This window comes from Misgurnus anguillicaudatus, chromosome 3, assembly GCF_027580225.2.
Source record: "Misgurnus anguillicaudatus chromosome 3, ASM2758022v2, whole genome shotgun sequence".
Taxonomy (NCBI): domain Eukaryota; kingdom Metazoa; phylum Chordata; class Actinopteri; order Cypriniformes; family Cobitidae; genus Misgurnus; species Misgurnus anguillicaudatus.
In genome coordinates, this window is record NC_073339.2 from 19615827 (window position 1) to 19632810 (window position 16984).

A 16984-nucleotide genomic window follows, 5' to 3' on the forward strand; every position below is an offset into this window, starting at 1 on the left:
CTCCAAAGATTTTCTATGGGGTTGAGATCTGGAGACTGGCTAGGCCACTCCAGGACCTTGAAAGTATTCTTACGAAACCACTCCTTCTTTGCCCGGGCGGTATGTTTGGGATCACTGCCATACTGAAAGATCCAGCCACGTTTCATCTTCAATGCCCTTGCTGACGAAAGGAGGTTTTGAGTCAAAATCTCACGATACATGGCCCCATTCATTCTTTCCTTAACTCGGATCAGTCGTCCTGGTCCCTTTGCAGAAAAACAGACCCAAAGCATGAGGTTTCCACCCCCATGCTTCACAGTAGGTATGGTGTTCTTTGGATGCAACTCAGCATCTTTCTCCTCCAAACACAAGAAGTTGAGTTTCTACCTAAAAGTTATGTTTTGGTTTCATCTGACCATATGACATTCTCCCACTCTTCTTCTGGATCATCCAAATGCTCTCTAGCAAACTTCAGACGGGTCCGGACATGTACTGGCTTAAGCAGGTGGACACATCTGGCACTGCAGGAATTGAGTCCCTGGCTGCATATAGTGTGTTACTGATGGTAGCCTTTGTTACTTTGGTCCCAGCTCTCTGCAGGTTATTCACTAGGTTCCCCCATGTGGTTCTGGGATTTTTGCTCACCATTCTGGTGATAATTTTTACCCTACGGGATGAGATCTTGCGTGGAGCCCCAGATCGAGGGACATTATCAGTGTTCTTGTATGTCTTTCATTTTCTAATAATTGCTCTCACAGTTGATTTCTTCACACCAAGCTGCTTACCTATTGCAGATTCAGTCTTCCCAGCCTGGTGCAGGTCTACAATTTTGTTTCTGGTGTCCTTTGGCAGCTCTTTGGTCTTGGCCATAGTTGAGTTTGCATTCTGACTGTTTTAGATTGTGGACAGGTGTCTTTTATACTGCTAACAAGTTCAAACAGGTGCCATTAATACAGGTAACAAGTGGAGGACAGAGGATCCTCTTAAAGAAAAAGTTACAGGTCTGTGAGAGAAAGAAATCTTGCTTTTTTGTTATTGACCAAATACTTATTTTCCACCATAAATTGCAAATAAATTCTTAAAAAATCAGACAATGTGATTTTCTGGATTTTTTCCCTCATTTTGTCTCTCATAATTGAAGTGTAGGGGAGAGCGGGGTAAGTTGTCACACGGGTAAGTTGTCACACTGTTAATAACTCCAACACTAGAGGCTCTATCTCAAAAATCAAATAGCCACTTTATGTGACTTCTTCTTCTATAGTGAACTTCCTGTTCACATGTGGTCAAGATCACTGTAATCTGAGGTTAGCACAATTTTCTTATTTTTCTGCTTAAAAAGTAAAAAAAAATCACTTTACATTTTATGCAATACAACTTTGTTAGGTGTGAATGTTTAAAATGATTATTTTGCACAAAATAGAGGAGACCGTAAAGTGTCTTTTGATACTTTAGCTAAAGTGATATGATGAGCTAAACTTGAGATTTAGACAACATTAGCACACAAGTAAGTATGGGGCAAGTTGTCTCAATGACTTTGGGGCAAGTCGTCACATCTGACAACTTGCCCCTGTACAAACAAACACATCGAACATGCTCAGAAAACATGATATAGAAAAGAATAAGCCTCAATCTAGCAAAAAGCTGTTTCAAAAGAAAGGGAAGCAGAAATCTGGACCTATGAAAAACAAGGCAGCTAAAAGAAGAAAAATCATGCAAGAGTCATCATCAGATGATGAAGAGTGCTTCTGCCTCGTCTGTGTAGAGCCATTTTCAAAGAGTCGTCCAAAGGAGACCTGGGTAAAATGTGTAAAATGCAACAATTGGGCCCATGATGCTTGCACCTCAGGCCGGGCAATTTATGTGTGTCAGAATTGTGATTCTGGAGATGAGTCCTATTAGTCATACAGGGCATCTGTTTTGTTCAGAGGTTCAACATGTTAAGTTAAGCAAGTTATCTGCAGCGTTCCATTCAGTTATCTGGTTTTATGTGAAAGCCATAGAACATTTGAACCAAAGTTCAAAGTAAAGTGGTCTTGCCACTTAATTGAAATGTGCATTATTTGGATTGAAATAATTGTTTTTCCAGATTCTCCAGGCACGGATGTTTATATTTCCAGTTTGGTTTGAGTTTAAAAATTAAAATCAATATTCACAATTAAGTAGTTGTGTTCTTATTTTTAGATAATCTAGTGTGACAACTTACCCGCCCTAGTGTGACAACTTACCCTCCGATGGGGCAAATTGTCACAAGTGCACAGTCACTATTCAACAGTCTACAACTCTGTAATGAGATAAGATATAAAGATGTTATGAATACAACATATGTGCCCAAGACTTCCTTCTTTCATTTGGTATGAGATTTATACCATTTTGATGTATGGTGCTCAGTAAATGTTAGACAGTGTGAAAAGTGTGACAACATACCCCGCTCTCCCCTACCTATGATGAAAATTACAGGCCTCTCTCATCTTTTTAAGTGGGAGAACTTGCACAATTGGTGGTTGACTAAATACTTTTTTGCCCCACTGTATGTACCTTATTGCTTTTATAAAAAGGTTACTACACAATATTAAAGTAAAAAAAAATATTAGTGCAACTTTCATGAAGTTAAATCAATAAAAGCATCCCTTTTGCTAGAAAAAATAGTCCCTGACTGCGAACAATAACATGAAAGCTCAAATAAAAACAACAAACTGTTCTCAAACTTTGTCTCATTATATGTTTATGTGTTGCTAAGGGTGTTGCTAAGGGCGCAGTGATATTAAATAGAACTGTTGGGTGAATATATATATAGTAAAAAAGGGTAAAGTAAAAAAAGGGCAAAGTAAAAAATATATAAAAGGTAAAAAAGGGGTAAAAGTTTGTCCCGCATCATATTTACAATTTTAAAATCTGTCCCTCGAAGAAGAGTAGTTGAAGACCCCTGGTGTAGAGGGAGCTGTGATCCATGGGGCTGCCCAGCCTGATCTTACGAGAATTCATACATATTTTGCAGGTAGGCTAATTCATATGAATTCGTACCAAGTTAATCGTGCAAAAACACAGATTATCAAAAAAAAAAAAAAAACGTCACAGGGGCAAAAACCAAATCGTACAAAAATGTATAAATGTGCTCATACGAATTAATATGAATTAGCCACCTCTTAAAATATGTACGAATTGCCATGAGATAGTGTTGACCTGCCACATTTGGGTTATATTCAGTATTAATTACTCACAATGGTTTGAATGTGAAACACGGATGTTTTCCGCGCAGTGCAGATGCATTTAACTTTTCCTTTCTGTCATAAATCACATTTGGATAGGTTTTTCAATCAGTCAAAACACAACGTGACCAAAGTGAGTATTGTCCTTATCTACTAACTTTGTGTTAACAACCCTCTTTCAAGTAAAATTAAAATGATGAATCCATGCAAACAGTTCAAACCTGCACATTTTCCCACTGGTGGTCTTAATAATCATCTTACAGTCAAAATAAAGACAATGGTCACATTTGGAGAGAAGTGTCCATGACCGGTTCAACCTGTCTCAAGATCCACACTGCAATATTTTCACAATGAGATGGAAAGTACATTTCAAATTGATCTGATTTCATACTAAAGTAGTTCAAACCTCAGATTGGTGTTGACCCATTTTTACAGTCATGTTGTTTATTTTCTTTGGCTGCGCTTGAGTGTTTTAGTTTCATTTTTAATTGTACAACCTTTGCACTTTCACGAGCGAAGACTGTGAGCAATAATAACAGAATCTGTTTTTTATCTCTATAACTATTATCTGGGAACAGTTATTTTATTAAATGTTTTTATTTCATACTTATAATTAAGTTCAAGACGACAAAGTAAGTTACAGTTTATCTTCCCTTTATTTTGTTCCCTTCTCAGGAGATTTACCCAGTGGGGTAAATGAGCAAATACTTAAAAACAAATAAGCAACTAAATATTGCCATTGATGTAGAATAGCCTATGTGTTGGTAATTGTGAGATGATTTCAGTATGGGGTGAAAAAAATGCCTCGGGTGAACTGCTGATGGGTTAGATTGGCTCAGGATGAGGGAAGACATGCCTGTTGGTAGTTTTTATTCACAAAGTTTTAAGTCAACACCAACCACAGCTTGTAAATATAAAGCCGAGCAATCAGTCCAGCACTGCCACAGTTTAAATCTATTTGTGCCCACTGAATTCACTGTAAAAATGTCTGTAGAAATTACAGTATTACTGTATATTTAAAATTACACTGTAAAAAAAAATCCATAGAAATTGCAGCTGGGTTGCCGGAAACTTACCGTAGATTTAAATTTATGCTTTGCATGAGGCGGTTATTGTATAGTTTTATTCTGTAAAGATAAAGACTTGTTAATATTAAAAATGTATTTAACTTTGAACAAACTCTTGCCAGTAAATAACATAAATTTAAATCTACGGTAAAATACTGGCAACCCAGCTGCAATAACATTGTAATTTCTATGGAATTTTTTTTACAGTGTATGTATTTACTGGCAACAGTTTGTTCAAAGTTAAATGAACATTAAACATTAACAAGTATTTATCTTTACAGAATAAAACTAAAATAACAGCCTCATGCAAAGCATTCTGGGAACCAAAATCTGAAGGAAAAAAACAGAAAAGGCTGATGAGGTTTTCTGGTTCCCAGAATGCTTTGCATGAGGCTGTTATTTTAGGTTTATTCTGTAAAGACAAAGACTTGTTAATGTTTAATATTCATTTAAATTTGTAGTAAATAACATAAATTTAAATTTACAGTAAGTTACCGGCAACGGCTGCATAACTACAGCTATTTTTTAAAGTGTTGTTAAAGCTTGTGACTGCAGATATAAACATTCCTGTAAAATATGTATTGTGTTGCAGTGGTGATTCAGAGCATCCAAAGCACATTTCATGTATCCACTATAAACAATATTTTTCTTCATTTATATGTGCAACATAAAATAACAGAGTTTGTGGTAATTATACTTTGCTTTAGTCTCATTCAAGCAGAAGATATCTTTGTGCAATAAAACAGATGCACTCTGACAGCTCCAAATACGAAAAGCCAATAAGCAAACAAGCTTCAATTTTACAATGACAGTATTTAATGCAGTTATAAAGATCAAAACCAAAGACAGTAGGACAGCAGAGTCATCTGGAGCCTTTATGAATATGATCCATTGTTTCTAATTCCATCTGATAATTTCCATCTGTTCTCAACCATCAGTGTATTTCAGCACTTTCTTCTGTGGAAGACTACTAGGAACAAATTTCAAAGTACACCATTTGCACGCACTGTTTCTACAAGCGTGCATTCTTTAAACCATAAACACAGAGATTTTTATTTAATAGAGATTGCTTCAGAATTACTTCTGGAGCTGTTTAATGTCATCTGTGAATTATTATTAGATCTCTTCTGGCCATTCAATGCTGCTTATTTTAAGAAGTCTTAGGGGTTACTTATATAAACATAGAAAGATTAAGCATTTCTCTCCTTGTAAGTCCATGCTGGCATCGACTAATAAAGTCTACAATGGCCAATAAATGCATGCTTCAGGTTGTTTGGGGCTATACTTTAGTATGTAAATGTGATCCGCACACTAAATTCACTTTTAACTGCTAGCAGTGCCCACCACACACTCACAGAGTTGTAATTTTTACACTTTCAACCTCACCCGCTCTTGGAAAAAAAGTGTTGTAACATTTTCACAACCAAACTCTATCTGTGGAGACATAGCCTCTGTGTTGCTTAATGAAACAATACTGACTCACTGAGAGGCTTAGTTAGTTCACATTTTGTAGATCCCAAAGCTAGGAAGCATTAACCCATCCATTCTAATCATGCAAGAGCATCGCCTATTTCCTCATTATTCTTGGCAGAGCTGATACGTCTACAGTAGTATGTGAGAGAGTGGAAGAATGTGTTAGACTGTGTTAGGATTATTAGGAACACCATACTAATACTGTGTTTGACCCCATTTCACCTTCAGAATTGCCTTAATTCTAGGTGGAATTGATTCAACAAGGTGCTTAAAGCATTCTTCAGAAATGTTGGCCCATATTGATAGGATAGCATCTTGCAGTTGATGGAGATTTGTGGGATGCACATCCAAGGCACGAAGCTCCCATTCCACCACATCCCAAAGATGCTCCTTTGGTTGAGATCTGGTGACTGTGGGGGCCATTTTAGTACAGTGAACTCATTGTCATGTTCAAGTAACCAATTTGAAATGATTCGAGCTTTGTGACATGGTGCACTATCCTGCTGGAAGTAGCCATCAGAGGATGGGTACATGGTGGTCATAAAGGGATGGACATGGTCAGAAACAATGCTCAGGTAGGCTGTGGCATTTAAATGATGCCCAATTGGCAAAAAGTGTGCCAAGAAAACATCCCCCACACCATTACACCACCACCACTAGCCTGCACAGTGGTAACAAGGCATGATGGATCCATGTTCTCATTCTGTTAACACCAAATTCTGACTCTACCATCTGAAGGTCTCAACAGAAATCGAAACTAATCAGACCAGGCAACATTTTTCCAGTCTTCAACTGTCCAATTTTGGTGAGCTTGTAGAAAATTGTAGCCTCTTTTTCCTATTTGTAGTGGAGATGAGTGGTACCAGGTGGGGTCTTCTACTATTGTAGTCCATCTACCTCAAGGTTGTGCCTGTTGTGGCTTCACAAATGCTTTGCTGCATACCTCAGTGGTAACGAGTGGTTATTTCAGTCAAAGTTGCTCTTCTATCAGCTTGAATCAGTCAGCTCATTCTCCTCTGACCTCTAGCATCAACAAGGCATTTTCGCCCACAGGACTGCCGGATACTGGATTTTTTTCCTTTTCACACCATTCTTTGTAACCCTAGAAATGGTTGTGCGTGAAAATCCCAGTAACTGGTCAGATTGTGAAATACTCAGACCGGCCCGTCTGGCACCAACAACCATGCCACGCTCAAAATTGCTTAAATCACCTTTCTTTCCCATTCCGACATTCAGTTTGGAGTTCAGGAGATTGACTTGACCAGGACCACACCCCTAAATGCATTGAAGCAACTGCCATGTGATTGGTTGATCAACAAACACATATTTTGAAAACGCAAGCAACACACATGACACTCCAAACACTTATATTGAATTAGCGCCCCTCGGATGAGCAGTCACAAGCCGCCACTGACTTATACACACTTACACACCAAAGAAAATGTAAAATCGTAAATCGAACCGTAGGTGCTCTTTAAATACAGCCTGAGCCAGACCGACCATGATTGTTGTAAATGACAACATTAATTTATGTTATAGTGCAATCAAAGTCTACTTGTGTAGCATTGCAAATATGCAGTAAGATTAAAACCAGCCTCTAAGGTGAAATGAAAATTCCCATCTCTAATTATGCTGATTTTTTAAGTTTATCATTACTTTGACATGCTTCCAAACATCATTCTATTTTGTAACCATAGAACTTTATCTGTTTTGTAATTTGAGGTGTTTAAATAAGGTTTGTTGTCGGCTTGTTTCCTAGATACCTCGAAACAATACCGTTGTGGGTCCGAAACTCTTTTAAGGATGGCCAATATCCTCAGAGGAGGGAAGGAAACGGTGTCAATTGCCCTGGTCTGAAGATTGTCAGATAGTCCTTATGCCACTGCGACCCGTTCACACCGTATATTACATCAGTGTGCCCATTATTTACTATCATGCACTTTTCCTGCTATAGAAATTCTGCATGACTTACGACCTTTTTAATGGGCGAGGCAGGAGCCACTGAGAATCCCATTATGTGTGTAAGGTTGTGTTTCAGGGGACGGGTGTGCTGGATTGGGTGCGCAACAATGGAAGAAGGGAGAATTCAAAAAGCGGCATGTGGGCGAATTCACAGCCTTTTCAATACTGTATGACCAAAACAACAAGGGTTAAGTTGACTATTTTGCCTAGACCATCTAGTCACTGTGATCAAAGGTCTATTGGAACATGCTCAACCCATGCATCAGACCAAAGCTTTAGATCACTTATCATCAGATCATTCTTGAATCAATAAATATAATGTAAATGAAGAAGTTAAGTGTTATACAAAAGCAAAATTACATTCCAAATGAAAAAAAAAAGGTTACTGGTCATCGCTTGTTTTGGGCAGTTATCAGACTAGAAGTCCAGCTTCGCCAAACTGAGAGACTAGACAATCTTAAAGAAGTTAACTACGTTTAAGATCATTTAAAGCAGGGTTATCACGTAGGAAACTAAAAGCAATTAAATTCCACCATCACTTCAGCTGAGACATAATGAAAAAGTTTTTATAAACATTGAACTGATCTTGGGTGTCTTAATCACAGACAATCCCAGTCTGCTGATCCTTGGTGGAGTCTTAACAAGGAAAACATGACCTTTAAACTTGGCGATTCATATCATTCTCAAAAGATGCCCGTGTTATATTCCCGAAAATATTTTCAACTCCGTAACCTGCCTTCCTGACTGGAAAACACGTACATGTACGTACAGCATACTGTACTGTATATGATGTGGACAGGAAAGGTTATATCCTGTGATTGTTAAGATTGATCATCTTCGATTCGGAAAACAAGGCAAAAGACAAATAGCTGGTAAGGAAATTAATCCTTACATGCAAAAATTCTGTTGTTTTAAAGTGTATAAAGAAAACAAACACAGTATAATTTGAAACACACCTCTTTGTACTGTATATAGCAGAAACAAAAATCTTCACAATCTATCCAAAGGATGGCAGTTCTACGCTCGAACTGATTTTGCCAAGTGGTTGATGTCCTCAGGGCAACACACCGTGTTGACCCAAGGACAACATTTTTCTAAATAAAACCTAAACCTACCCCAAACCCCAACCCTAACCATAACCAAACCCTAAAATCAGAGGGACATGATAAGTAAAAAACAATGGTCTAGAAACAGCTAATCTTGGTTGTAAGCTTAAACTTAAAACAAACTATAATCTTATTTCTGAAATCTGATTGGCTGATTGAAATGTTGTTCAAGGGTCAACATAATGTTGCCCTGAGGACACAACCACAAAATCAGGAGAGCCGCAGTGCTACACCTGCATGATCCAGACAGGTAAAATGTGTAAGGCGTAAAGACTAACATGCCCTGGTGAAACAACTCCCAATAGTGGCATGTATCTCTATTCTCTCTGTTTGGGAAATTGCACAAATCAGAATATCATAAATGCCACAGAATGAGGTAAACACAATGATGTCATGTATTACAACAACTAGCATTGGAATTTAGAGGAAAAACACAAACAACATTAGCAACATTCTGTTTGAAGGACTGCAAAACAATGCATGCCTGCTTATTTAAATCACTGTGCTCTGGAGATGGCACGTATGTACAACCTGACTGAAGAAGAATGAATGCTACGAGTCTGTTATTAATTCCTGTTTAGTTCGATAAATACATGAATTGTTTCAGAAGAGTCAGCTGTTTGGGTTGATATATAGTGAGAAGTTTTATAGCTTCCTTCTTACAGCTTTGAACAACAATTCAGGCAAAATACTCTACAAAATCTTTATTTTATTAGTATGTGTGTGGAGTATATGTGAACCCAAAAGCTTTAAAGGGATAGTTCACCAAAAAAAAAGAAAGTTCTGTCCTGATTCTGTTCTGATAAACACAAAGAAATATATTTTAAGGAATGCTTGTAACCAAACTGATCAGAGGCCCCATTGACTGACATAGTAGGATAAAAGAATAGGCTACTATGGAAGTCAATGGGTCCTCTGATCGGTTTGGTTACAAACATTCCTTTAAAATATCTTCCACACTGTTAGACATTTTCAAGGATTTTTACAGTAACCTACTGGCAACACTGTTGCCAGTAGGCTACTGTAAATAAGATTTACAGTTCTAAACTGTATTTCCATTTTACAGTATTTAAATGCTACTGTAAATATGTAATACAGTGTGCTACTGTAAAAAAAACCCAGGTTTACAGTATACTACTGTATACTATACTACTATTCTTTTTATTTTTTATACATTCATTTTTATTATATTTAAATTAGCTATAATTTTTAGATAAAATTTGTTTTTACATTTTAACCTACAGATACTGCTAACATTTAATTCAAAGAGACAATTTCAAATATTGAAGCCTTTATTTAAAACAAAACAAATACTTTAAGAAGTTGTGTGAAATTACATTTAAAACATACACATTTCAAATCATTTGCAGTAATACATTTAAAATAACACAAATTATAAACATACATAGGGGAGAGCGGGGTAAGTTGTCACACGGGTAAGTTGTCACACTGTTAATAACTCCAACACTAGAGGCTCTATCTCAAAAATCAAATAGCCACTTTATGTGACTTCTTCTTCTATAGTGAACTTCCTGTTCACATGTGGTCAAGATCACTGTAATCTGAGGTTAGCACAATTTTCTTATTTTTCTGCTTAAAAAGTAAAAAAAAATCACTTTACATTTTATGCAATACAACTTTGTTAGGTGTGAATGTTTAAAATGATTATTTTGCACAAAATAGAGGAGACCGTAAAGTGTCTTTTGATACTTTAGCTAAAGTGATATGATGAGCTAAACTCGAGATTTAGACAACATTAGCACACAAGTAAGTATGGGGCAAGTTGTCTCAATGACTTTGGGGCAAGTCGTCACATCTGACAACTTGCCCCTGTACAAACAAACACATCGAACATGCTCAGAAAACATGATATAGAAAAGAATAAGCCTCAATCTAGCAAAAAGCTGTTTCAAAAGAAAGGGAAGCAGAAATCTGGACCTATGAAAAACAAGGCAGCTAAAAGAAGAAAAATCATGCAAGAGTCATCATCAGATGATGAAGAGTGCTTCTGCCTCGTCTGTGTAGAGCCATTTTCAAAGAGTCGTCCAAAGGAGACCTGGGTAAAATGTGTAAAATGCAACAATTGGGCCCATGATGCTTGCACCTCAGGCCAGGCAATTTATGTGTGTCAGAATTGTGATTCTGGAGATGAGTCCTATTAGTCATACAGGGCATCTGTTTTGTTCAGAGGTTCAACATGTTAAGTTAAGCAAGTTATCTGCAGCGTTCCATTCAGTTATCTGGTTTTATGTGAAAGCCATAGAACATTTGAACCAAAGTTCAAAGTAAAGTGGTCTTGCCACTTAATTGAAATGTGCATTATTTGGATTGAAATAATTGTTTTTCCAGATTCTCCAGGCACGGATGTTTATATTTCCAGTTTGGTTTGAGTTTAAAAATTAAAATCAATATTCACAATTAAGTAGTTGTGTTCTTATTTTTAGATAATCTAGTGTGACAACTTACCCGCCCTAGTGTGACAACTTACCCTCCGATGGGGCAAATTGTCACAAGTGCACAGTCACTATTCAACAGTCTACAACTCTGTAATGAGATAAGATATAAAGATGTTATGAATACAACATATGTGCCCAAGACTTCCTTCTTTCATTTGGTATGAGATTTATACCATTTTGATGTATGGTGCTCAGTAAATGTTAGACAGTGTGAAAAGTGTGACAACATACCCCGCTCTCCCCTACGTATAACACTGATTACAGGTGTAGTTAATCCAAAAATTGTAATTTTATAATTTAAACAATGATTTTCTTTGGTTTTCCAGTTACAATGGGAGTAGTCTGTGACCGCATTATAAAATGGCTCCACATTATACGTGCTATATATTTCAAGTGTCCCAAAGACATACAAAAAGGGGTGATGAAAATATAATCCATATAATCAATTTTGACCCGTCATTTCTCTAAACGAGTAATGCAAGTAAACAGCTATACCTGATGGATAGGATGCTCACAGTCAAGTTTACTGTCAGGTCTGCAACAACCAGGATATACCAACAAAATATACACATCAGGAAGAATGTGTAGATGCAGTATTTGGAGAGTCTTTGGCATAGGACTTCACACGCAATCATGTCTGCCTTTAGACGACTTTATGTCAAGTTACATGGAGTTATGCTATAATGATTTGGTGTTATACATTTTGCATCCTACTTTTGAAGCTAGAGAGGTGATCATGATCCACTACCACTGTAACCAGAAAACCCATAACACCACAAAATCAGCATCATAATAGCAAAATTAAAATTTCTGTGACCCTTTTATTTAGTCTTAAGTTCTCTTAAAATAGAACTGGTTTAAAATGAAACACTGACTGTCTGTCTTTACATTTATCTTCACATTTACAGAAAAAGGCAAATAACATACAGTGCAATGCAAAGTATAAATTTTTTATCAGCATGTTCATTCCCTTGTTCGAACCCATGGCGTTTTATGATGCTAACACAATGCTCAACCACAAAGAAAGGTTCTAAGAACGTTCCTTGAAAGTTCCCAAAGTTCCCAATAACGTTATGAGTGTTTTTGCTTGTAATGATAAAAAAACATTACATTCTATTATTTACAAACTGTTGTAAAACATTATTTCTTAATGTTCTGTTAAAATATTGCATATAAACACTCATAAAATATACTAAACATGCGTTTTAAACATTGTGAGTACATTTAAACATGACATTGTCTGAAAATAAAATGTAACATTCCTTTAACATTCGCACAATCAAGAAACATTCCTAAACAATTTAAAAACTGGACACTTTTAAGTTGGCTTAACATTATTGGGACCTTTGGGAACGTTGTTAGAACTAGAACTTAGAACTAGAGGAGATATACTCTTTAGCCTTTACTTACAGTAAATACAGTAAATGTACTTACAGTTCTGAATGCACATCAAAATGAATTGTCATAAGAAATAATACAGTAACTTCAAAAAAATACCATACTTCTGTTATAAAATAATCCTGTGAGTCCTGTAAGCAAAAGAAAGATGGTCATAATTATTTTGAACCACAGTTTTTTACAGTACTGTTTGTTACAGCTGTTAGTTAATAAGTGAGACCTAACTAACCCATATATGCAGCACATACTGTATCTTATTGAGAAGTGTCTCACCTAATACAAGTTGTTTCACTCAAACTCTGTGAGGTGGTGAAGAAAGGATGGATATTCTGTTGTCCTCTTCATCCTCACATGACTCTCATTCCAGTTCTTGCAGTGTATTTTGTTACATCCTCCTTAATTTATCCTCCCAAAGATTTTTAGACAGCAGAATAAATGCAGGGAAAAAAAGGACATATTTAACACATTTAATTCATGATGCTAAACACTCATATTTTTCAGTAAATACTGTTTTGAAATGATAACCAGAGTAGATGTACTCTACTCGAATCACTGCACCATGGCCACAGGTCTTTGTGTTAGGACACTGGGACGTGGTTTTCTGATCGAGGCTGAATATTTACTGTACAGCTACATTGGCCTCAAAAGCAATTTAATACAAAACAAAAACACATTTTAAAACTTTATTTTATGCAAATTAGGTTTCAGCCTTTATTTTTAAACATATTCACATTTAAAATATAATGTTTTTCCGATTGGCCACCACACACACATAACATACGCTCATATGACGTTTGTAAAACTAAATGTTAAGCAAACTCTTATTATGTTCACATGGGACTTTCTAAAATGCTAAACGTAGTTTAACGAATTTGAAAGATAAAATTTAGTTATACACCTTATTAATAACGCATAATTTATGTAACAGGTAAAGCCAAGCGGATGAGAATATAAACACAACGTAGTAACTTACACATTAAGAGTTTTCCTCACAGCAAAATGTAATTTAGGGTAACGTTACTTTTTTAAATATGCTTTTATATTAATAAATTATTCTCTCAGGTAACGTTATATACTAAATCTGATCTTTTCATATCATTGACGTATACATTAGGCTACGTTAAGCATTTCTTCATAATAGTTTTATAAAAGGAAAACACTAGCGTGTAATTTAACGCACCGCGCGTGCTCGTAGGCTTGCATACACGTAAGTTAGTATGATTTATTAATTAGGTTTATGCTGACTTTGGTAAACTAATATTACCGTTATATGTCAAGCAACGCGTCCGGTTAACGGTTTTAAAATGTCCCGTTAAACCCGGTAAACAACAACCGCGGGTCTGATAATAAATAACTTACATAGATTATTTTACCTTGCTGGTCTTTTTTCATTCTCTCCTCTCGTGTATCTTCAACTGAAAAGCGCCGCTGTGCTGTCCCAGGGAAAGTCTTGTTTGAAAACTCTTCAGTTTATGTGCACACCGGAAATCGGTCCTCTGAACACCTGTGCTGCTACATGGTTCCTTAGCTAAAATAAGTCAACGCCTGTGTGTATACAATTGTCAAAAATGATGATTTTGAGAAAAATAAAATAAGGATTTGTGTGAACAAGGAAAATACCACCAAAAGACTGTTAGAAAATATACAGTTGCATACAGCAATTTTAAAAAATACAGTAAATTACTGTATATGATGTATGATGTCACAGAAAATTCCCAAAATGCAACGCGAATTACAGTTATGTACTGTATAAATAGTTTACAGTATAATACTGGGTGATATACAGTAAATAACTGTAAAAATTACAGAAATGTCTAACAGTGCATGGTGTTTATCAGAAGAAAATTTATTTATACAGGTGTAACACATGAGAGTGAGTAAATTTTTTTTTTTTGAGAGAGTGAGTAAATGATGACATAATTTATTTTATTTTTTGTGAACTATCTCTAATGTTTTGCAATTTAGTGAGCATGTAACAAAAACAATATTCTCTAGATCTTCATATAACAAGAGTAATTTTAGATCATTGGTAACCAAAAGTCCTAGTATTATCGCTTTAGGACTATGATATATTTTCCTCCTGAGGCTTCTGCATTAACATCCCATGCAATTCTTTTTATACTGTATAGTACAGTACTGTGCAAAAGTCTTAGAGCACCGTTCTACCATTAGATGTGTTGTTTTTGCAATTGTATAGTGATGGTATATAATTATTTCTCTGTCTCTTTATTAGAATACAACCAGAAAATACAGGAAATGTATATAGTATTAAAAACAGTGTAAAAGTATAAGCTGAAGTGTCAAGATTTTAGGATAAACTCCCCCTCCACTTGAGCAATAGCAGGAAAGTGCAGGATCTCTTAAACCTAAATGAAATGTAATCCTAATTTCTAATTATAATTGAATGACTTCAGGACTTCAATCTCCTCAAAAAAGCTCAAGATGTGATTCGTGCCAAGAGAGGTCACACTTAACACTGAAGAAGACATCAGTAAAAAATTGAAGTTTCAAAAATTGTTTTGTTTTAAATTTTGTGTACATATTTCCGATATTTTCTGTTTGTATCTTAAAATAGAGTGAAAAAATAAATATGGATGGACATTAAAACTTTGCTAAAACAACAAAGCTGGTGATGGTATACATACACTCACCTAAAGGATTATTAGGAACACCTGTTCAATTTCTCATTAATGCAATTATCTACTCAACCAAATACATGGCAGTTGCTTCCATGCATTTAGGGGTGTGGTCCTGGTCAAGACAACCTCCTGAACTCCAAACTGAATGTCAGAATGAGAAAGAAAGGTGATTTAAGCAATTTTGAGCGTGGAATGGTTGTTGGTGCCAGACGGGCACCCGCAAAATTCTCGGGCCAGCATCATATGTACAAATTTAATTCAAAACCGTTCAACTTCATCACAAACAATCTGAAAACAGGGCTTTAAGTGTAAAATATCGAACTTGTCCTTTAAAGTTTTTAGCTATGTGTAACCAATGTGGTTATGTTAAAGTGATGACTCCCCTTATTCGCCACTATTACCTCCTTTAAAACCCTGGTTTGTAAAGAAACACATTTTGCTAGAAATGTCCAGAGCTCTCTTTGTCCACTTTATTTACACAAATAAAGGTCCATTTTCTCTGTGATTTTACTGTAGCTCAACATATTTCTTTTATGCATGTAGAGATTGAATGTTTAGTGTAAATATTTGGCCTGCCATAACTGTATTTCCCTTCACCTGCTCCCACTGAATGAGAAACCTTGATGTTTTGTTTTCTTTGTGTTCGCTTTTATTTTCCAGTTGTTTTTCATTACAGGCCTCTTGGTATGATGTCATCACAGTCAGTGTATTGCCTCTTATGATGTCATCAAAATCTGTATATTGCATCAAGAATAGAATTTGAGTTAATATAGATTTAAATCATAAATTTAAGTGGAAAAAATCTTTAATTTAGGAGTGGAAATTATGATAAAGGTTTTACAGTAAATAGTGAAAGCTGCATTGATCCATATAATAATTTGGGTATTGTGGTCCTGTGCTTGTTTTCTGTGAGTAAAAATAGATGGTTAAACATGGCATTGATGCATTCCTTCAATGTTGTTTTTTTCCTCAGTGGCCTCTTTCTCCCCCTGCTATTTATGTTTCGCTTTTTACAATACATTTCAATGAGCAACTTCCATATATCTGAGACAGAGCATACAATTTTGGAAAAAATGTGGCAAGCTTTCTTCAAGAGAGGTTTGTTCCCGATGATAAATGGGTTGTGTACAGAGTTTTAAGGAAAGAATGCAATCTGTGTGCAGGCAACAAGAACGTAAACAATTCTGCATAAACTGTATATGTCTCTGGTCCATTAGCATGAGCAATTGATGGTGTATTGATTCAGGCCTAGTGTGTATCCGAATGTTACATGCACAGTAAAGCATCCAATACATAAAACAGGCTACAATGGACAGCTAAAGCTGCAGAGATGATCATTGTCGCTTGTTGCCTTCAAATCCAGATTGAGGCAACTGGCAAGATACAATTTCCACACACGCAGGGCAAAATCTCTTCCTTCTGGTAGTAGCTTGAAGAACTGACAACCACCAGAACTAGACAGGGCCATTGTCGTAGGGCAACTATGGTCCCAGGTCACATGATGCAATTACAGCCAATTATACACTGCAGGGGCTCATTTATAAAATGATGCGTATACGGTCCTACATTTGATCTTACGATCATTTATCAAAAATGCATACATGTGATGCAAAAAAACACGCGTACCTTTTTCTTTCAGATGTGAAATTTATAAATCACAAACGATATTGAACTTGTGCGCAGCTGAGCAGTTCCAGA

General features: G+C 36.1%; 1 long non-coding RNA gene across 1 annotated transcript; it reads right to left on the reverse strand.

Annotated features, from left to right (window-relative positions):
• Window positions 1–11498: 11498 nt before the first annotated feature.
• Window positions 11499–14466, reverse strand: LOC129416923 (uncharacterized). The gene is made up of 3 exons (XR_012367514.1): window positions 14021–14466; window positions 12921–13053; window positions 11499–12778 (listed from the first exon to the last, which is right to left on the reverse strand). It is a non-coding gene; the product is annotated as an uncharacterized lncRNA (long non-coding RNA).
• Between the last annotated feature and the right edge of the window lie 2518 nt (window positions 14467–16984).